The sequence below is a fragment of the Enhydra lutris genome, unplaced genomic scaffold, assembly GCF_002288905.1.
Source record: "Enhydra lutris kenyoni isolate GAN:26980312 unplaced genomic scaffold, ASM228890v2 scaffoldscaffold18, whole genome shotgun sequence".
NCBI classification, from domain to species: Eukaryota; Metazoa; Chordata; class Mammalia; order Carnivora; family Mustelidae; genus Enhydra; species Enhydra lutris.
In genome coordinates this window covers 2924880-2947366 of record NW_019154102.1, presented here as the reverse complement: position 1 = coordinate 2947366, position 22487 = coordinate 2924880, and the positions used below count along the sequence as shown (strand labels likewise).

Here is a 22487-nt window from a genome sequence, read left to right as displayed (position 1 = left end):
TACTGGTAAGGAGCCTGATTAAAAAACTTGCCCAGTGTTGGTTAATAAAACCTTTGGCAGAGACTTTGACATTTAGATGGAGTGGTGGTTCTGAAAATCTGGTTCCCCTGGGTGTGCAATATAAGCATTATCTGGGAACTTGTTAAGAATGCAAATCTTTAGTACCTCTACATAGCAAGGGAATCAAAAAAGCAAAGCAATCTATGATGTAACAGATCCTTTTAATGATTCTCCAGGATACTAAAGTTTGAGCACCACAGAGACACAGACACTAAACTAAAAGATTATCGGGGAGATGGCCAAACTGGACCGTAGAGCAAGTAGGGGAGAGTTTGAAATGGCCAACGTTAAAAATCCCATTACAGGGGCGCCTGCCTGGGTGCCGCAGTCACTAAAACATCTGACTCTTGATTTTGGCTCAGGTCATGATCTTAGAGTCCTGGGATCGAGCCCCACATCAGTCTTTGCTCCCCCCAGAGGGTTTCTGCTTGGGTATTCTCTCTCCCTCTGCTCCTCCCCCTGTGCACTTGCTCTCTCTCTCTCAAATAAATAAGTCTTTTAAAGAAAGAAATCACAATACACATCATTATGTTTGTAACACTGATCTAGAGCATGTACGTATGAATAAATGACAGTAAGTTTTATTTAGTGCCTAATATATTTTAGAAACTGTTCCAATTCCATTACACACAGCATTATAATCATTTTACAGGTGAGGAAACCAGGGCAAGGGCCCATTAAACCCAATGTCAAATGAATAATAACGATGAACTCAAACTCACAGTCTGGCGGTCAAGCCACATGTTCTTCCATGATGTTATGAATATATTCACATCACATAGCAGGAACCTACAGAAGAGTGTGTCAGCAACATAAGTTGGTTGAAATAACTGTACAAACAATTATGATGACCGTGACTGAGAGATGACATATGATTGCCTGATGCCCAAGAAAAGCCCCCAACACTTAAAGATGCCATTGCAATGAAATTTCTATAACCCCGCCTTGGTGCCTAGCCAATAAATTTTAGGTAGGATGTCATGCATGAAATTTTTATTAAATAGGTCAAGAGAAAAGAGAGATCATAAAACAGCCCTAAATTACACAACTAACCTTGCTTGAATAAATCTAATCATGCTTTACAAATCAAACTGCACATCCGGGCTTTAGTTTAATTTGAGTGAATTGGGTATTGTGTTGGGTTCTCACTACTCCCTCTCCTTTGATATGTCAGTGTGGAGGTTCTAGGTAATAGCTACACTGACGGTATTCACCAGTCTATATCTGTGACTGGATTATGTGTGGTGGGAGATGAAAGTATACTTCCAGTTAAGGAAACACTTCATAAATAAACCTGACTTTTCAGTGACATTATTACGCCTGTAGGGCTCCAGGGATGCTTTGAGCCCCGACATATTTTTCTCTTGTTTTTGTCATTTGGTTGGTTGGTTGGCTGGTTGGTTTGGTTTTACTCTCACTGCTCTTGCTCTCCTATTCAGATCCTTTCTCAGAATGCCCACAGGGACCTGTACTAACCCAGAAAGAAAACAGGGTCAGAGGTTTGTCTCCACAGCTTCACAGATGACGCCCTCTCCTGAGTCTTTACCCCTTTATTCTCTCTCAGTCCTGACTCAGAAATGCAGGGAGACGGATATGTGGGGTCTTCTTGCCTTTCCATTGTGCTGACATTAGAAATGTGAAATGCAAGACTGACACTCTCCTCATTTTTAATTTTTAAAAGATTGGTGCTGCCTGTGGGTTTTAATATATTTCCCCTCTGCTGCTTTTAGTGTCTACTTTTCTATTTAAAAAGCTTAATACTGAGCTGTAAGAATTTCCAATTAAGTTTAAGGATAACACGAAAAGGTTGAAAGTGTCTGCCTGACAACCATCCTGTTTCTTGAGACAGAAGGGTTGATTTTTAAAATATGAAAAAATAATTTGAAATGACCTGTCCTTTTCCATTTCTCTGCACCTTCTCTCTCCATTCATTCTCCTCTCCTTCCATTTCCTTTGTTTTTCTCCTCTCAGCTGTCAGACCCATCTCCCATTTCTTAATGCTGTTGTCCAATTTAGGCTACCTAACTTCTTGTTCATTACAGATTATCAGCCGTGAGTGGGCCTAGGACAATTTTCCATGCACAGCTATTGGGTTCTTTTGGTAGAGTTCAGTAGCCACAGTGGTTAGAGGCAGGGGAGCATTAATCATTTCCAAGAGTTCCCGAAAGTGCAGGTCATAGTGAATGTAAAATGCAAACCAACTGCTGCTACAGAAACAGACATTTATTAATAAGTAGGAGCAAAATCTTATAGCCTATTCTGGAAGTGAGTGAAGTTCCAGCTCTTGGTTCTGTTAGGTACATGAAAAATGTCTTACAAAAAGGATTTTGCAAATATGGCAGCCACCAGCTCAATATCTGTCAGAATCAGAATAAGGACCCACTGGGGCACCTGGGTGGGTCAGTGGGTTAAAGCCTCTGCCTTCAGCTCAGGTCGTGATCCCAGGGTCCTGGGATGGAGCCCCACATAGGGCTCTCTGCTCAGCAGGGAGCCTGCTTCCTCCTCTCTCTCTGCCTGCCTCTCTGCCTACTTGTGATCTCTGTCTGTCAAATAAATGAGATCTTGAAAAAAAAAAAAAGCACCTACTTCCTATGGTTTTGTGATGATTAAATGAACTAACACATTTACATGTCTCAGACTTGTGCCAGTTACAAATATGTTATTTCTTAATATTACTATTATTGTGGCACCATTCCTTATGGTAAAAGGTGAAAGACCTCTTAGATTCACAAACTCTATTCAAGGAGAAGCAAAGCATGTGTTTGTAAAATATTTCGGCTAACCCACTGATCTTGAATGTTAATAATTTCATGAAAGAGAACCCATTCCTAACCTCCATGACACCAATTGACAAGCCATTTATTTCTCAAGTAATAACCTTTTCTTGACATACTTTGTAATTAATGAGCAAAGCCACATCGTGATTGGAGATGATGATAGCCAAGGCTTCTAGAAGTTACCTCTGGCTTCTGTAATTCTGGCTGAGACACTGGAGCATACATTCCTGAGGAAGGCAGCTGACTCTCCTGGGACACAGAACACTAACACACATTTATATTACACTCTTTATGCTGAGATGGTTAAGAGTAAATTACAGGCAGCCAAGCACCATGTCTCCTCCAACCAGTTCCTAACTCAACTGACAATAATTTGTCAGATGCTGCTGCCTCAGTTTCCTTTAAATAATGCAGTTCCAACCACAAGGACTGACCAACTCAAGAGACATAAAGAGTAAGCTCAAACTCTACTTGCTTCATCCAGATTAGGCAAAAGTTTGTTCTTGAGACTTTTGTACCCTCTTTCAACAGAGAGTTGTTCCTCAGTCCACCAAATTACAACCATTTGTAACAGATATTGCAGCCTCAGTATCACAGCACTCACCCCAGAGCCCCGAAGGTATCACAGAGGTGCCCAAAGTTCTGCCTGGATCTTGTAGCTACAGTGTCTTCTTTGAAGGCAGCTGTAAATCTTTCCTCTTTAGCTCTGGAGACTCCAGTAAAACTGAGATTTCTGGCCCATCCTTTCCCTAACCCCACCTTTATCTCCCTAGCCCTGAGACAATATAAGACAGGCAGGAGAGCCTTTTCTTCATTGAATGCTCTTGGGAAGGTTCGCCAGAATCTTCTCTACTTACTCTACTCCTGTGTTTTTAATTTATATAAATCACTCTCCAAAGTCCCAGCCCCATCCTTCTCTATTTTTTTTTAAGAGAGTAACAAATACAGTAAATCCTCATTATACCCAGATATGAATTCACGCCTTCACTAAAACTTGTAACTCCCAAATCAATAATAGTGGCACGAGGGTGGTCATTAACAGACACACACAGAGAGGGAAGGAATTTCAGTCCCTAATACCCAGTTCCCAGCAGAGGTCAAACAAGGCAACACTCTGCCTCATACTATGCACAGGTGCTCTTTTTTTGTGTTCTGTTTAGTGGCATGTTTTTCACATTTTTGTATTTTTTTGTTGGCTTTGGTTTCGGTTTTTGTGATTTCGCTGTTTAAAATGGCCCTGAACCGTAGTGCCGGAGTTCTAACATTCCTAAGTTTAAGAAGCCTGTGGTATGCCTTTCAGAGAAAAGAGGTTATTATGTTACCTAAGCCTTACTTAGGCTTGAATTATAGTGAGGTTGACAGTGGGTTCAGTGTTAACAAGAACCCAAATACATTAAATAAGGTGTCTTTAAACAGAAAAAAAATAAGAAAAAACACATAAAACAAAGTTATGTATTAACTGGCTGATGAAAGTGGTTTGACCAGAGGCCTTAAGAACCCACCACCTAGGAGCAATGGTTGAATGTTCTGTAATTCATTGTCCAGTAGTGACTTTATAGACCATAACTACGATGAATAGTGAGAATTGACTGTATGCACCAAGAGGCTTACTTACATTTCCCGTATGCCTGGCACGTGAGGGAGTTCAAATGAAGACTTGACTCCTCTCCCTTTCAGGAATCTACCATCTGGTTGGAGAGGCAAGGACAGATCAACAGCATATACAAGGGTATTGGGGAAAAATGCAATGCTCTACATTTCCTATCAATGGAAAGGAACTGAAGAATCGTGCAGGCTAACCAGTTCAAATACGTTAGACCCACATGAAAGGAGAGACATAGTGCCTCAATTGTGGGGAGGATTTGATATATTTTAAAGTACTCTCACATTAAATATAGCATTATAGCCTTCCTGCCCTATGGGATTGTTAGGAAAGATAGGAACATGACTATTTTATAAAGGAAGCCACAGAGCCTCAGGGAGAGGCTAACTGACTAATGTGACAAAACCAGTAAATGGTAGGGCCAAGAATGCAACCCAGGTTTCCTACCTCCCAATTCAGGGCTCTGTCCAGAGTAATACTATGAGATGTCACAATGAGAATATTACATAAAGTCTTAAAACCATACTGCTGGGATGATTTTGCTCTTCTTTTCCTTTTAAAGCTTACTTGATATATTAAAAATGAATATACACAACCCTTGGCTAATGAATTAAAATACACATGCTAAAAAATAACAAAATGAAGAGGAAATGGCCTGGGGATATGAGTTGGGAACAGTACACAGGGGAAGGTGCTGAATTTAGGTTCTGTTGCTCTTTGAGCAGCTGTGGGAAGTTGGGAGACATGGTGTATTTAAGTAGATAAAAACATATTCTCTAACATGGCTAAGCCATTTCAATTCAGTGAACTACTGAAGAATTATTATTTTTTAGTAGAATCATATAAGCTTGACAGGAATGTAAGATACTGGATTCCTGCGGATTTAATTTGTTGGCCCCTGGATAGGGGTTACATAGTGACCACCAGAGTCCCAGGGTGACTCTGAATGAACTAGGAGGCAATATACAAGTCTCAGTCACCACTTCCATGAGTGGCTGATGTGAATCAAATCCTCCTGGTATTACTTTTTTTTGCCCCCATACAGGACTTTGTATTTGTTGACCTAAGGGATTATATAGTCCGTGAGGAACCTTTGAGAAGCAGTGCTTTATCAGAGTTGTTTCCTCTGTTTTTAAATAGGAATAAAGACAAAAAATGTCCAGCCACTAGACATGTCACAGTTTTTATCATGTTTTGGAAACTGGGGAGGTATTTCCGTCATAGTCCTAAATTGTATCTGCTAGCCTCCGGTGACTGTGGTCCTCTTTGCCAGCTCCACTTGCTATCCTAGATTTTTACTCTTAGGTTGTGTTGTCTTTGCTGGTCTCTCATCCAGGACATGCAGCTTCCAGTTAAAGATGTTGCATTTCACCCACGGGATATAAATATGTTCTCTTCCTTGGAGGCACTAGACTTAAGAATTTTTATTTCCCATTGCCATTTTCTTTATGAGAAAGGGTGAGAGAAAGGCAGAACTTCACCCTTATGAAACACCATCACATCTGGGCTTCTCTAGGGATCTTGGGGGTTCTTAAATATCCCCCAAACGTTTGAAGTACAAGCAATCTCATTCACACTGTTTCTATCTACTTTCCTCCTCTTTACCACCTGTCTCCTTCTTCTCTTTCATTCTTTTTCTGTCTCTTCCTTGGCTGCCAAATTCACTCATTTTTTTTTTCCTCCTTCTCGTGTGTTTTGGTTCCCTGCACTTCCACTGCCTTATGTGAGATATGGTATTGTACTGGGAATGAGGACTCTTTGTTATGAGTAATATGTGTAATTAACAGATCACCAAAACTGATACTTGAGTAGACGGTGTCAAACCATATTTAGCAGATTGGGTTTGAACACCTGGCAGAACAAGTTTGGTCCAATAAAAAGAGCCGGGTTCTTTCCCTTTTAAGAGCTCCCAGACACTGGTTACATCTAAACCATAGGGGTAGGGGAAGGGTGCCGTTTGCCGTTGTAATTCAGACGGAGGGATCACCTGGCAGAGGAGGGAGAGTTGCTTTTTAGGTGTTCCCCGCATCGCCGTACACGTGTCCCTTTGATGTGTGGAGAATGCTTGAGAGAGGCAAAGCAGGGCGATTTCTGTGGGAAGCTAGACCAGCCTCCCTCGTTACATAGGCTCGTCCTCTGCATTGCATCCGAGCTTCAGTGATTTGCTGTTTGGAGACTGCAGATTTGCATAGAGCCCCTCGCTTCGCCAGCGTGTGTGGTTTTTCTTTTCTTTTCTTTTCTCTTTTTTCTTTTTCTTTTTTCTCCCCCTGCCCCCTCTTTCGTCTGCTGTTTCTTTTCCTCAGCTCTCTTTCCCTGGTTCAATCCCCGCTTCCTTCATAAGGGTGCACTCTTCCCTCTGAACCCCTCGCCGGGCGTAAGTGTCAGGAGGCGGCGGACGCGGAGATTGCCTCGGGAGCAGGCGATGCGCGCCGCTGCTCCGCGCGCTGCCCGGGGGAGGCTGGCGCGATCTGGGGAGCCGGCCGGGGCTGAATGGAGGGAAGGGGTGCCTCGATTTCATGGGGTCTGCTTCTCCCTTGAAAGGAGGTTGGGCCGGCGAAGTGGCCTCCCCAGTCCCCACACACAATGCTAAATGGATTTACCTAGTGGATTCGCGGTGGATGGCTGTCATGTAGAAGTGAGGACCCTCCGGGAGGAGCTTTAAACAATTTCCCCGCTCCCCACCCCCCGGCACGCACTCTCGCCCGAAACTCTTTGGGAGTATCTCTCGAGAACCTGGAGCCCTGGAAATCTGGGAGCAGCCGCTCGCTCCGCGCTCGCTGTTCCCCGGGGCTGTCTTCCCGGACAAGCCCCCCATCAGCTGCATTTGCATCGGCTATGTTTCGGATTCTTTGGGGTGCAAGGCACGGCGGACTCCAGGACCCCGAGAAGACTGTCCGAAGGAGGGAGAGGATGGGTGCTCTGGCGCGGTGAGGCGGCCGGCCCCTCAGCCCACCCGGAGCCGCCCGCTCCTCCGCGCCCTCTCCCCTCCCCGCGCCCCAAACTTTGCCTCCCGCGGCAGCTGCCCCTCGGCGGGCGCCCCGCCATGTACCAGAGGATGCTCCGGTGCGGCGCCGAGCTGGGCTCGCCCGGGGGCGGCGGCGGTGGCGGCGGCAGCGGCGGCAGCGGCGGCGCAGGGGGACGCCTGGCCCTGCTCTGGATAGTCCCGCTCACCCTCAGCGGCCTCCTAGGAGTGGCATGGGGGGCGTCCAGTTTGGGAGCGCACCACATCCACCATTTCCATGGCAGCAGCAAGCATCATTCAGTGCCTATTGCAATCTACAGGTCACCGGCATCCTTGCGAGGCGGACACGGTGGGTCTGAGGTGCCAAGTTCTCGCGGGTTAATCCCTCTCTCCCTTTCAACCCTGCGCTCGCTTCTCGGCCCCTAAGGCTCAGAGAAATGGGAGCGCGAGAAAGGGAGGTGCATTTGGGTGTGTTTGGTGGGAGCCACTAATCTCTTTGAAGACAATAGAAAGGGGCTGGGGGAAGGCGTCGCGGGTGTTTGTGGTGAGGGGTGGGAGGGGCGTTTCTTGTCGGGGTGCCGGGAGAAAAGATGTGGGCACCTATGAAAGGACCATCCCTGGCCGGGCGCTTGGGCCCCGCGGGAAAGGGGCGTTTCTAGCCAGAAGGTCACTCGGTGTGGCCGGATGGGGCGCCGCGCTCAGCCGAGGGACCTGAGCGCCACGGAGAGGAGGGCTCTGCAGAACCTTTTGTCTGTGCTGTATGTGCTGCCCCACCTTATGCCCATTTTCCCAGGCCTGGGGGAGGGAGATGTTCCAGCTTGCACATTCCTTCAAAGTGTGCCCAGACCGCAGTGGCAGTGAAGCGGCTGGTCCCAGGACTCACTCAGCAGGCTGCCAATTGCTTTTGCCCCCGCCTCTTCCCTTAATTGGAGAAGGTAGGAGAGTCGCCCTGGCACCCTCTCCGGTGCTGGGCAGCCGCCCACCGGGCTCGGAGAGGACCTTTGAACACCAGTGCCTTTACTCCACCCCCCACACAAATACACTTCTCTTTCTTGGTGACTGGACTGAGTTATTTTTTTAAACAGAGTAGAGAGAGGGTTGGCTACCCAATCCCAAAACCCCATGGTTCCTGTCTGAAGGCTTTTGGGATTAGGGAGGTCCTGCTTCCTTCTTACTGAAGAGTTTAGTGCTTCCCAAAGAGGGCAGGTGCGTGAGCGCTGTCTGAACTAAGCCAGGAGGTCTGCCTGGAGGAGAAGTTGGAGTCCAGAGAAACTATTCTCCTGACCCGTTTCCTTCGTAAAGAGCAGAGTGGTTGGTAGGTTTCTTCTCCAGAGTGGCCAACAATGTAAGGCCAAGTTCCTCTCATCTTCAGATAAGTGCCTATTGCAGATTCCCTGAACTGCCAATAAATAAAACCTCAAACTGTTTTGGTGAGTCTTTCCCAGTACCATTGTTTCTTCTCTCCCAGTGCTGAGTCTGCTACTTGAAAAGGCAGGGTGAGAAAGTTGTGGAGACTTAACCGCCCACCCCTCCTCCCCCCTTTCCCTAAGGGGCCCCTTCCTCTTTCAGACTTGGTTGAGCTTTACGTCCTTTGCCCTTCTCCTTAGGTAAATCTTCTCCCCAGAGCAGCTGCTGCTTATACCAGGATGGCCCCTTCCTCAGGGACAGGCTTCCTACCTAGGGACAATTCTGGTTAGATATGAGGAGCTATAGCTTAACCTAAGTGAAGTGAGAACAAATCCTCTTGACACCTCATCTTAGGAGCGGCTTAGAGACACACCTCACCGTGGGTCCTAGGAATCCCTTCCCTTCCTTCCCTCAGGTCCCTCTCAAGAATTTTCTCTAGTTCAGAGTGGCCAGGCTGGAGAGGAGTGATGCCCCACACCTGGGCTTCTTAGCTCTAAGTAACGGAGAGGCTAGATCTACCCTTTGAAAGCATGAGGAGTTTCTGCTGCTTTTCACCACTTTCTCACAGTATTCCGGGACCTTGTTGCTCCTTTTCCCTGGGTGCCGTTCTCACCCACTGCCCTGCCTTTGTTCAAAATTGCGAAGAGTCCCGTGGGAGGAAGGCAAGTCAGGGTGCAGGAGGGGCAGACAGCGTGGGTGGGTGAGGTGAGCCAGATGGGGGTATGCGAGGGGGTGGGGCGCCTAATTGTACCAGTGGGAAGTGCTTGGCTAATCATCTCATATGCATTTAACTTCTCCTTTCCCGTGGCTCTGTCTCTTCCGAGGGCTGAGGCAGCTGAACGGGGAGCGCCCTGGGGAAACGGAGAGAGGAGATCACCAAGGGGCCCTGCCGCAGAGTCGGCACTCCTTTTCCCCTTCCCACTGCAGCTCCTGCCCCAGTCAGGCGCCGTCTGCTGGTCCTTACAAACATTTCTTTCCCTCCAGAATAGAGGGATTGTCTCCGTATGTGAATGAAAAACTAGGCACATCTATCATTGAAAAAAAGGAAAGGATAGAAGATAGTGGAGAAAACTGTATGTGAACAGTGGTTGATATTATTCTTTTGGGTCAGAGAACTTTCTCTTTCCTTTGAAGGTTGTATTGTACGGACATATTTGTTTTTGAAACTTTACCCACCCTCCTTACACATACTTCTGGAGGAAGATTTCTGATTTTTTTTTTTTTAATCCAAGTAACAAACTTAGCTGTCAGTAGCCAGCCTCTGCCAAAGAAAAGCTGCCGTGAATCTTTCATACTTCATCCCTTTCCTTCCTTGAAAAGAGGGAATTAACTCTGGCTAGAGAACAATCAAGAAATATTACGGATGAAATAATCTTCTCAGGGTGGGGGATGGAAAGGTGTAAGGTGGGAATGCAGAGGGGCTGAGAGCTGGGCAGGCAGGGTGGTGTCTTAGAAGAAACCTAGTAAGAAAGAGGTGATGTTGAATTTGTTGGATCAATAAACTGCCTGACTATTCAGCTAATTAGGCTAAGGGACCACAAGGAAATAATCTTTGAGCCTAACAACGAGGGTGAACGGGAAGAGCAAAGGTGAATGACAGTACGGTAGATTCCTAGCCGAAAATCAAGGCAGGTGTAAATGAGGTTGAGTTCAAAATTTCCCAGACTACTGAAAACATACATATGTTGATGAACAAATCAGCCAGGCTGGTTTTTTGTTTTAGAATTTCTTGGAATCATAAAATATTTTTTTCTCATAATAGAGAAAGTGTGTATTTTCTTGAACGTGTAAAAGAAAAATCATGTGTGGTGTATTTTAGGGAATAAAATTGAGTCTATCCTCTATGTTTTGAAAACTGCTAGGTTGACTATCCAGGTTCATTCTTCTTCATTTTCTCATCTTGCCATGCTTCATTTGCACTATTATGAGGTGTCACTTACAAGGATTGCAGGGTGCTGAAATCGCTCATGGCTACCCTGAGCATCTTTATGCAAGCTGACCCAGTTGCAGAGATTATGATGAGGATTTTTTTAAAAAATGCATATGAGAAGCAGGTTTTGAGATCACCGCAGAATCCTTTTTTTTTTTTGCTTGTTCTTAAAAATGTAAGTGATGAGAACACTGCCATAAAAATTATATTTTCATTTAAAAAACCGGAGAATGGAATGACTGTAAATGATAAAAAGCAAGGCTTCTCATAATTAAGAATGCTACTTAAAGCCAGCGAGAGTTCAGAATAAACCAGTGTGTTCAGTTAGTATTTCTTTAGCGATGGGCTATATGTGCCAAGCATAGAATGATGTCAGCGCAGTGCTTGGGTTCCCATCTCTTCTCCTGGCTTTCCTAAGAACCTCTGCATACTTTCAGAAATTAGCTTTGAGCCTCTCAGTAATTTCAGGAGATAAAAGAAAGAGAAAGCCATCATACAACCGAGCACACCAGGGCTAGCCATTCTCCTCCCAAAAATATGAGCTCCGGAAATTATACTGTCATGATTAGCTTATAATATTAAAGGGCAAAAGGGCTTTCCCAGAAGGGAATGTTAACAGATTTTAAAAGTGTGGTTTGTAATTGAAGTAGCCCAATGCTGTTATATAAGAATAATAATTATATCTTGAATGTATAATGGTTCTCATTCTAAGGCACTTCTGTACATACACTAACTTCTAAGAGGAGCTGTCCATTTTGGAGGGAGTTTGAATAACATTTTCCTTGTAAGGGTACTGAGATATACCACAGGAGCACAGAAAAATGAAGTCAAATCTCTGATCAAAGAGAGGAGTTAGAATCAAGGCTTCATGTTCCAAAGCCCGGAGCAGCTGAAAGGGTCCACCTTGTGCTTTAATGGTTGAGATCTTGGAGAAGAAATTATCACAAGGACCAAAGCCTAGCCTTTTGCTTCCTACATGTATTAACAATAGTGAATACTTTAAGATAGAGTATGGCCACCTCACTGATGTCCCACTACTCACGTCATTGATTCTGCTGAGGAGGGTTGTGTTTATCTTTTATTTTTCTGAGACATAAGTTGCTGTATGATATAGTAATCCTTTTGCTCCTTTGTCTAACAAAGAGAGTTAGCAAAACCTCTTGCAATACACTTAGTGTTCAAAAAAAATTTAGATTTTCTGGTAATTAACTCATAGGTGTGACCCAAAACAGTTTTTGGACTATGAATATTCAGTCAAAATAGACATTTCTACCCCACACTTCTTTCTTACATTCGCTTCTTGGACAAAAATATGTATCACTGCAATGCTATTTTAGATAAGATGGTTAGCTAATATTTCTAGAAGAAGCTTTGAATCAATCATGGTCCTAGTAATTGAAGACTCTTGGGTAATTTTTGGTTGCTCCCAATCTTAATATATTTATTTTATAGATTGTCTATCCGTTCCTTCAGAAATACACAGTATATGTGCGTTTCTGTGTCGGTGCATCAGGTACTATGGAAGGCCAGATAATAATTGGGATAATGAGAATAGAGGTAAGAGAGGAGGAACAGGGTACCCAAGGCAGGACCATCAGAAAGTTTGCAATTTAGTTTCATAATTTGTTGTTAGAAAGAGTTAATCCTTAAGCAGAGAAACAAAACTTGTTCTGTAAAAACAAGTAGCTTCTGAGCATAAATGCAAAAAACAAATTTGTATGTGTAGCAGTCATCTGGGACTCAATATGAAATGATCTGATAAAAACATCAACATAGTGGATTTTATCTATATTACATTATATTGTCCTTTAATATTAATGTTCTGGAAAGAGCTCCTTGCACAATTGCTTTTCACTGAGTTGCATATATTTCTTCTACCGAAACATAAAGTCTCTTATTTTTCAAATAGATGTTAAGTCTGGTTTTACAAATGTGTTTAAGACAGGGGCTTCTTGACTTAAATTCAAACTACTATAAAAACTATTGAGGCAGCTTGGTCTGGAAAAGTAAATTCACAGACACCTATCTGTGAAAATTTGGCCACTGCCACTGACTAGCATTCTATAAATTTACTAAACTACTTGTCCTCACTAAGATTGTTTTTTCAATCCATAAAATGAAAATATGAGTTATAGCTCAGTGAAGAATAAATGATTTGATGAATGCCCAGACTATAATAGGCCCCAAATAAATGTTTGTTTAAAAAAAGTAGACATTTAGTTAGTTTACACATCTTGGCTATTATGAAGAGTGCTCCAATCAACATGAGAATGTGAATATCTCTTTAGAATCCTGATTTTAGATCTTTCAGATAAATACAAAGTGGAATTACTGTATCATATAGTAGTTTTTTGGTTGTTGTTGCTTTGTTTTGTGCATGTGTGTGTGTACGTGTGTTCTTCTCTTAAAGAAATTCCATTCTGTTTTTCACAATGGCTGCACCACTTTGCATTCCTACCAGGAGTATACAAGCATTCCAGTTTCCTACATCCCGTCAAAATTTGTTGTCTTTTTGTTAATAGCCATCCTAAAGGATATAAGGTGATATCTCATTATGGGTTTGATTGAATGGATGAAGAAAATGTAGTACATGCAGATAATGGAATATTATTCAGTCTTAAAAAGAAGACCATACTTCTGCAGTATACATCATGGGTGAACCTTTAGGACATTATGCTGAGTGAAATAAGCCAGTCACAGAAAGACAAATGCTCCCCCGCCGCTCCATTTTTTTTTTAAGATTTTATTTATTTATTTGACAGAGAGAGATCACAAGTAGGCAGAGCAGCAAGCATAGAGACCATGACCTGAGCTGAGCCTTAACCCTCTGAACCACCCAGGTGCCCCCAAATGCTCCCCTTATATGAGGTATCTAGAACAGTCAAACTGACAGAATGAGGGAAGGAAATGGTGGTTGCCAGGAGCTGAGGACAAGAGGAAGTGGGGAGTTGCTAATCAGCAGGCGTAAAGTTTCAAATGTATAAGATGAGTAAGTTCTATGTATCTGCTCTATAGCCTTATGCTAAGATGACAATACTGAATCGCACACTTGAAATTTTTTTAAGCCGGTGGATCTCGTGTTAAGTGTTCTTACCATGATAGAATAAAATTTTAAAAAATTAGGGGAGATATCAGAGAGAAGACACATGAAGTGGAAAAAACAGACTTGAAATTGGGAGACTAGACTTCTAGGTCTGATTCAGCCAGTTGTTCATCCTTAGAGACAGCTGTCCCTGTCCCTGCCCCATTTTACACTACATCCTGAGTCTCTTCTAAATGAAAGGTGCAATTGGTTTTCTGACCTGCTGTGACCTTAATGAAAATGTTGAGCACGGCTTTTTATATTGTTTTGTCATTCATAAACATGATTTTTAAATTGGACTAAGATTGTTTCCAACTTTGAGTTCTAAGTTCCCTTTGATAAAAAGAATCTCTTAAAATCCTCATACTCCTGTTGTTTTTTGCCAAAGGCTTATTGATTCTAAACATACTGTAACTGGAGATATTTTTGTAAAGATTGTATTTAGGTCCCTTCAGCCATCCAGTTGTCCCCTCATTACTTAGAGGTGGCTTACTTAGGTGCACAGAAACCATGGCGGGGCGGGGAGGCAGCCTCAGGGTACTTGTCTAGGACTTGCCACTCAGCTGAGGTCCCAAGGACTATCTCTTAGAAACGTACATCCTTCCTTTACTTGGCCTTTTTGCCCAGTTCTTTTGGGTCTGTGTGGGATATAGAATATCTCCCTGTAGAGAAATTGGTAACAGCCTTTTAAATATTCCTTTCCTTCACAAAATACAAGGTTTTTTTCTGTGTTGATCATATAACAATGAATTCCCTCAAGTTTCAGACAGAAAACTTAGTAAAAACAGCTATATTTTAAGCATATATTTCCACAGAGTCCTTATGTAAAGTGTCTCATTTATTCATCATTATAACCCTGGCAGGGCTTATGATCACAATTTTGCTGACAGGGAAACAGATTTAGAGAGGCAATGGTTCTGCCAGGGTCACTTAATTAATAAGTATCCACAGTACTTTTGCTTTTCCACTACAATATGATAAGAGGCAAGGTTGGTCTTCTTCTTTTTTTTTTTAATACTGCATTTAAATTTAGAAGACCTGAATTTTGTGCCAGTGTTGTCATTTTCCAACTCACTTCTCAAAAAAAAAAGTTTCTTTATTAAGAATAAAATTGGTCAAGAAAATGTAGTTAACTAATACAGTTATTAAGAATCATAAGTGACTATGTATGTGAAATTTCTATCTCCATTCCAATGGAAGAATTTTTAGTTAATATTACATTTTGATACTTAGCTGAAGATAGATAGTAAGATGGGTATGGATTAAGAAATGAGGGGCATTTTCAAATTCAACTTAAAACATTATACTCAGTGATAAATAACATTATTAATCGAATAATGACAATGATAGTAAAATACTTTATGACTGAAAGATGGTGATCCCTAAGCAAATTTTGTGTTAATCACTAAGTATACAGGTAGATAAGAAGAAACCGCTCTGTTGTTTTTGTGAACTTGATTATCTGTGGGATTTGTGGACTGGAACTGAGGTAGTGTAGAAAAGTATTTCTACCGTGTACTTCCAAGATACGTGGTTATGTACATACTAAGTTTTACATGAAGCTTATATGAATCTGGGAGCCGTGTGTGCGTATGTGTGTGTGTGTGTGTGTGTTTGTGTGTGTGTGTGTGAGGGAGAGAGAGAGAAAGGGAGGGAGAGAGAGAAAGTAAAAGTATTAGACTCATTTTAGTTATGGGATCTCAAGTTTAAGTGTATTATATAATGTGATCCACATTATGGACTTTTTTTTAATGTGTTCCTGTACATGTTTTTTTTTTTTTTCATATAACTATATTGGTGAGAAAAAGTATTATGAAATACCTCTGAAAATTATCAACTAGAAACAAAACATGTAAAAAAATGGTAAAGAAGTGATTTTTAATGTGCAGTAAAATACAAGTCAGTGACATTTACTGACTTGGACATCAGTTCTGCACAGTTGTTTTGATTATATGAGTTGCCACTGGACTAACACTGGTACATGTAATTATTTATGTGGTTCAGCCTGTCTTGGCTATTAGTTACCATCTGGTCATCATGACATATTTTTCTAGATGACTACAGGATTCAGGGCTGCTAAACAGAAGTGGTATTTTTGACGCTTCTTAAAACTGAGATGATTTTGGATTCTGAAATGTCTAATTTTACTTTAAGATTGAATTATCTAAAGGGTGGATAGAGCATGAAGCACATCACTCTGAGTGATTGTGTTGCAGTTCTAAAAAAAAAAAATGCGTTCAGGGCAAATATGCAAGTTCAGTGTCCTAGTATTCCAAGAGTATCTAGTTAGCACTTTTATTTGGGTATGCAGCAGGATGTTCAAAGAAGTGTGTAGTTTTCCTGATGAATTACCCGTTCCAATTTTTTAACATCTTGCTTCTGTTAATCTGATAAATGCTCTAGTTTATGTCTATGCCACTGTGTGTCATTACCTTTTCATTGACAGGTATGTTTCAATCTGGCATAGAGAAATGCTACTGGAGCATGACAAGTTTAAATACCTAGGAACTTTTGCCTACAAGGTTTATGATAGAAATTTCACATTGACTTCCAAGAGTCTTGCCATGTTGGACTAGTTATTCCTAACATACTCATGGAAAGTTGATCATTTTCTACATACTCCTTTCCAAAGTTGCAGTAATGAAACTTACCTCAACGCTCTAGACTTAACTTCCTTGAAGTGTACCTTTAACATTTCCGAAATTGCAATATGCTGTGCCAGTCATTTTCCATGGTTGCTGTCAGAGTGGTAACATATCCTGGAATAAGATGAGCAATAAATATATGTCTGTCAGCACAGTGATTAGTTGGACATGCTGTTATATATGCAAATAATGTATTTGGTTTCCCCATTTATTCTTCTCCTTGGGACTTAACCTAAGTGTGATAATAGAAGTTTTGATTCTGCAGTGGACAACTTATACCATAATCAAAAGTAGAACACTGCTGATGGATTTCTGATAAGCACTTTTATACAAAAGCCTATGTTTTTGTATATGCACAAGGTATTGGTTGTCTGGGTGACTTTGTGATGATTGAAATATGTGACAATAATCTGGTTGTCCTTGCCAGCAATAAAACATTTGGCTCAGTAATGTTACTTTTAAATATAAAACTTTGTTTTTACTTTTTAATAAAATAAAAATTTTAATTATCTTTATAAAGGGAATTAACTCAGCTCTTGCCTTACAGTAAGGAAGTGACTTAAATACTGTTGAGGTATTTCACTATTTCTAATTCCATCCCCATAAAAAGGCTGTGCAGGGAAAGAACTAGGGCTATAAAAGTGGTATTAAATGGCCAATTACATCATTTATTTATTGACTGATCACTTAGTGCTTCTTATACCTCAGGTGCTGTTCTAATCCCTCAACGAAATATCAGCTCAGTTAATTCTTAGCACTCCATGTGGTAGGTTTTATCAATCTACCATTTCTACACAGAAGGGTAGTGAGGGACACGAAGGTTAAGAAAGGGCAAGGTTATAAAAACTAAAGTTCTGGGCTCTGGATTCAAACCCAAGCAGGCTCACTCGGAAGCCCCTGCCCTTAACCCCTACATTTTGCTACTGACAAGTGTAATGTATCCTGACTGAGCATTTTGTTTTCTCCTCCAGCTCTTATCACCAGCAATACTTAGGGGACGGACCAAGGATGACTATCCGGATTTACTTTGTTTAATTTCTAATAAGTCATTCACTGAAGGTTGAGAGCCTCATCCTTATCTTCCAATTTGTTTTTAAGCGACGTGTTTTTTTAACTACGCAGGGCATCAAGAGGCTTCCTTGTGCCTCCCTTCTTCAACACTTTATTTGTTTTGACTGACTTATTAATCTCAGTATCCATCACCACATCAAGAGTAAGGGAGTGATTGATTTAAGATGCTTAATTAATGTTTATTAACTTCTTTCATTCTAATTGGCAAATACATTCTCCACCAAATTGATAGATCTGCTGTGATAATAGACTAATTTGTGAGTACAGCCATGATTTACAATTAAAAATGAACAAGTTGCATTTTATCTGATTATGTGATTATAGTCTTATGAGATGAAAAGAATCCTTATATAAATGGTTAAATAAAATTGTATGGTTTTAAAAGCAGGGTATAGAGAGAAGACTGACAATTAATGAACTACTTTGAGTATTTATCCTGATTTTAATTACAGTTTCTTGAATATGAAGCCTTAAATATTTTAAAAATCAAATTGTGTTGGCTATATATGCATAGTATTATATGACTACATAAAAAGTTTAAGCATTCCTTCTACTTATTTCTAATTAGACTATAAGTTGGGGCATCATTCAGAAAAGGTGGTAAATGCTTTGAAGTTTGATTCTCTTAGCTACATTTTTCTTAAAGATTTTTTTATTTGTTTATATTAACACCACAGAAATTCTGGGAATTCTGTAGCAAGATAAAGGATTACTCTTTTAGGTCTCCTTGCATCCACTAACGGGCTTTGGGCAAATATCTAAACCTTTCTGAGCCTCAAGAGTAAAATTTTACTCCTCAAGAGTAAAGTAGAGCCTGTAATCTCTACTCTGTAGGGTTGTTGTGAAGACAACTTTATGTGATTATCTGGCACAGCACCTGATAAATTGTGGCTGCTCTTCATCTAGTAGATTAACCTTTCTCTGACAGTGAGTCTTCTTGGCTCTGGACTCCATTAAGGAAAAATCCAGGAAGGGTTGAAGTTAGTTATAAACATGACTGTCCTCAGAGTCTTAAAAGAGATTGTCTTCTCATCATGCCAAATGGACGTGGTGGATTACTTACATAAAGACAAGGGGCTGAAATTGAGATTCTTTCCTGACGTTTGATTCATCCAAAAAAAGATGGCAGAGATATTAACCGGAGGATATTATGCATAAAACCAACAGTTTTTATGCCCTCTTTCCCTTTGAGAGTTAAACCAGGAAAGCTGTACCAGGGTTGAACCCCAAGGCTCTTGATGCATCTCACTGTGGGACTTTGTTTTCCTCTAAGTTTCTTTTTGAATTTAGATTAGGACTCCTTAAGATACGGTAGGGGAGGAGAGAGCAAGGATGAGGAGAAACTTAGGAAAATGATTCTATGTTTTTTTGCCTAATCAGCCTCTGAAAATGTCAGCAAACACAAAGCCAACTTTACCTGGCTATATTACAGCTGAAGGAGGTTTCGGTAAGAGAAACAGTATTTCCTGGCCCAGAACGCTATGTCACTTCTTTAACTGTGGCCGCTTTGCTTGCTGTAGCCAAATGCCAAGAGTCTAGCATTTAAACAGAGCATAAGCATTTGAGAATAATAAATCAAACGAAACTGCCCAGCAACTGTAATTTAATCACCTATTTTTGAAAGATAGCTAGCCAATTTCCTAAAATAAGTGAATGTTTTAACAGGAACTTAATATCCAGGCTTGATTTTTTTTTTTAATACTTTCTAAAAAGAGTCTATCTTAGGGAGTGTGTAGTAGGCAAAATTTCATGATAGTTGGAAGCAAATTTATTTCAGGCATGTGATCACCTGGGACAATGCAGACTTTGAGATAGAATCACTTCATGGAGTGACCCATTACTTCCACACAGCAGAGCATGAAGATACGCTTTGAGATAATACAAACAGAGTATTTCAGTCCCAGCAAGATGTGTTTAAGATGAGCAGTTGTTAAGATTAAAGTTATTGTCTTTATTGCCCCTCCCCCAAGGTTTTCTTAGTGTGGTATGTGAGTGCCACCAACAAGTTTAATCTATGAAATCAGGTAGATTGATTTTTCCCCTAAATGAAGGTGCTTTATGGATAATAGATAATGAAGAGTGTTCTTGGAGAAAGGAGCAAGCATTGCCTGGCACTTCTGGGGCTTAAGACCTATGAGTCAAAGTCACTTTGTGCCTTCATGCATCCCACAGTGTAGTATTTTGGAGAATCTGGACATTCTTCCGAAGGAGTGCCTGCCATTCACGAAACAGGGTCTTTGTGAATGTGCCTTGGCAGTCTGCACTATGGCGATGTAGGTGTGTAGACATCAGAGATAGAATCTTCAGCAGAGACACCCATTTCTATAGAGACCTGACTCTTCCGAGTTTAACTATAAAACACAGAGCTGAGCTTACGAGATGCTGGCTTGAAGCCGCTAGAGAGGAGCACATTCCTGAGTCATGGAGAGACACACACAGAGACAAAAAGCCCCCCCAAGAGCGGGCAGTGCTCCATCATTCCCTTGCCTTTAGGAAGCCCTGATATCCTCACTGTTCAAAGTCCTGCATCTGCGAAGAGAAGATGCTAGAGGAGGGATATGTAGGGAACTGACTTTCTGATTTTTTTTTTTAATCATTTCTTTCATTCAGCCGCCTCATTCACAATATGCAGATATATATGTTATTACCAAAATGTGGGGGTTTCCACACTCTCTGCTGGCAAATCAGTGTTCCAACAAGTGCCAAGACTACAGAGACCAGTCATCCATCAATAGCGCTTATCAAGTGTCTGCTGCTTGGGGTGGGACGTTGTTTTACTGACTACCAAAGGACACAGGGCCTGAAAGAGACCATCAAATCCATTCTCCTGCCTTGGCCTTAAAATTCAACATGTTTGCCTCCTGTTCTTTCAGATACCTCTGGGAGGCCTTCCATGTCCTAAAGCAGCAGGCAGGAAATGTGAGGCACATCTCTTTTCACTTTACCACTGCTTTCTGGACCTAAGCCCCATTTATACCATCCAGTGGATTAGACAGGCATAGACCTACCTTCTCTCAAATCTCTATAGGAACCTGTCCCATATCCTGTTAGTGGTTGAGATGTCTCATTGCATTTCTCTTTTCACATGTGTAGAGCTTTTAATTGTTAAAATTGTGTTTGTCTTACATGATACCTATGGTAAGCCTGTAAATCTCACTGGGTAGGTTTTACCCCACTTTGCAGGTGGGGAAACACTCTGGTGTGGTAACTTTCAGTGGGCTGACTTGATCACATGTTTATAAATGACAGAGCTGGGACTTAAACACAGTATGCTGGTTCTGAAAGTCCAGTGCTGCTTCTGTTATGCGCATGGGTGAGCACAGGGTCTCTGTGTCCTGTCCTCAGAATCCCAAGGAGGTGAGTATGCCTCATGATTCAGCAGGGCTTCTGGGAGGGTACCACTGAAAGAACCCAGTCTTATAGATCTCCTAGGCTAGTAGAAGAAGGAAGGAGGAATCTAGGCCATTTGGAGAAAATAAAACGTAAAAAAGGAGTTTATTTGATGATGAAGGGAAGGAAATATATTTCCTCTACCTTTCAAGGTCTTCCAGCTGGACTAAGAATTAAGTTTACATGAAACAGATTAGCAGTAGAACAAGACCAAACTTTTATCGTGTGTGCACGAAGGCCTGGTAATGAAATTGGGGCCAAGTAATGAATAAAGAAATGACCGAGTCAGGCAGTTTTTATACTTTCTAGGTGAAGGGACAGTAAATCTGTGAAGAACTGACAGGAAAAAGAAAACTTAACTTTGGGAGCTTCCATCAGTAAAGAATTCTAAGTAGAATTTGGTTTGGGGTAGTAAATTAGTAAAAAAATAACAAGGGTTATATCTAAAAGCCTTTCTTGCCTGTAATTTCCTATCTCTGGTAACAAAGGTATCTCTTTACCACCTGCCTGAGAGGGTGCCTTTCACAAGGGAGACTTATTTTTTGCTTTCTCCTTTCCTCAGGAGAGGATCTGAGTGTCCTTTTGTGCAGCCTGTCTCTTAAGTAAATTTTATTTAAAATAAGCAATATGCAAAAGTGGCATGTTAATACAACCTTTCCTTGATCCCTGCAGTGAGATGGTCAAGATTAAAGATTGGCTTTTAATATATTTTATTAGTGTGATGGTTTAATTTTCTTATTTCTTATTAAGGTTTATCTTTGGGAAAAGAGGATTCTAGCTTGGAGAATGAACTTATTTTCTCTTTATCATTGTTGAACTAACTCAAAAGTATACATAACTCTGAGAAAGCACTCTAGCTGAATGTATCTTCACTTAATTAATGCTTTATTATTATTTTTTTAAGATGAACAGTAAGAAAAAGCCACATATAGTTAAAATACCCCAATTACTTGTATGGAATTATTTAAGAGCACTTAGAAAATTGAGATATTCTGTCAAGACTTAATAATTAAGGCATTTGATTCTTCACAATGATGGCAAAGAAATTTACAAAGAGAGTATCACTTTCAGATTGTATTTTGCTTATAATAGTATGAAAAATGATACCCAGCTGGCAAGATGGTCAGCATTCTCCTGAAGCAGAGATCTCTCCATCCAGGTACCTTAGTTTAGAGATTATGCTGAGATACATTCAAGGTATGTGTTTGTAGAAACACTGCCTACACTTTCAAAGCAGCACTCTAATTCCCCTAGATTAGATTCTTGAGGACAAGGAGTACGGTATCTGTTGTACCTGTACCACCTGATAATGATGTCCAGTAATAAATACTCAAAGATACAGAAGTGTTTATAGCATGATTCCTAGAAAGGCTCTTTATATAGAAGCAATAACGGTGCTCTTACTGTTACTTGGAATTGACTTAAAAGTTAGTTACAGTCGGGGTGCCTGGGTGGCTCAGTGGGTTAAAGCCTCTGCCTCCAGCTCAGGTCATGATCCCAGGGTTCTGGGATCGAGCCCCACATCGGGCTCTCTGCTCAGCAGGGAGCCTGCTTTGCCCT

At 41.3% G+C, this 22487-nt stretch overlaps 1 protein-coding gene across 1 annotated transcript in view; it reads left to right on the top strand.

Moving 5' to 3' along the window:
* The window catches only part of LOC111148008 (neurexin 1), a 1160981-nt gene that overhangs the window by 713028 nt on the left and 425466 nt on the right, over positions 1–22487 (top strand).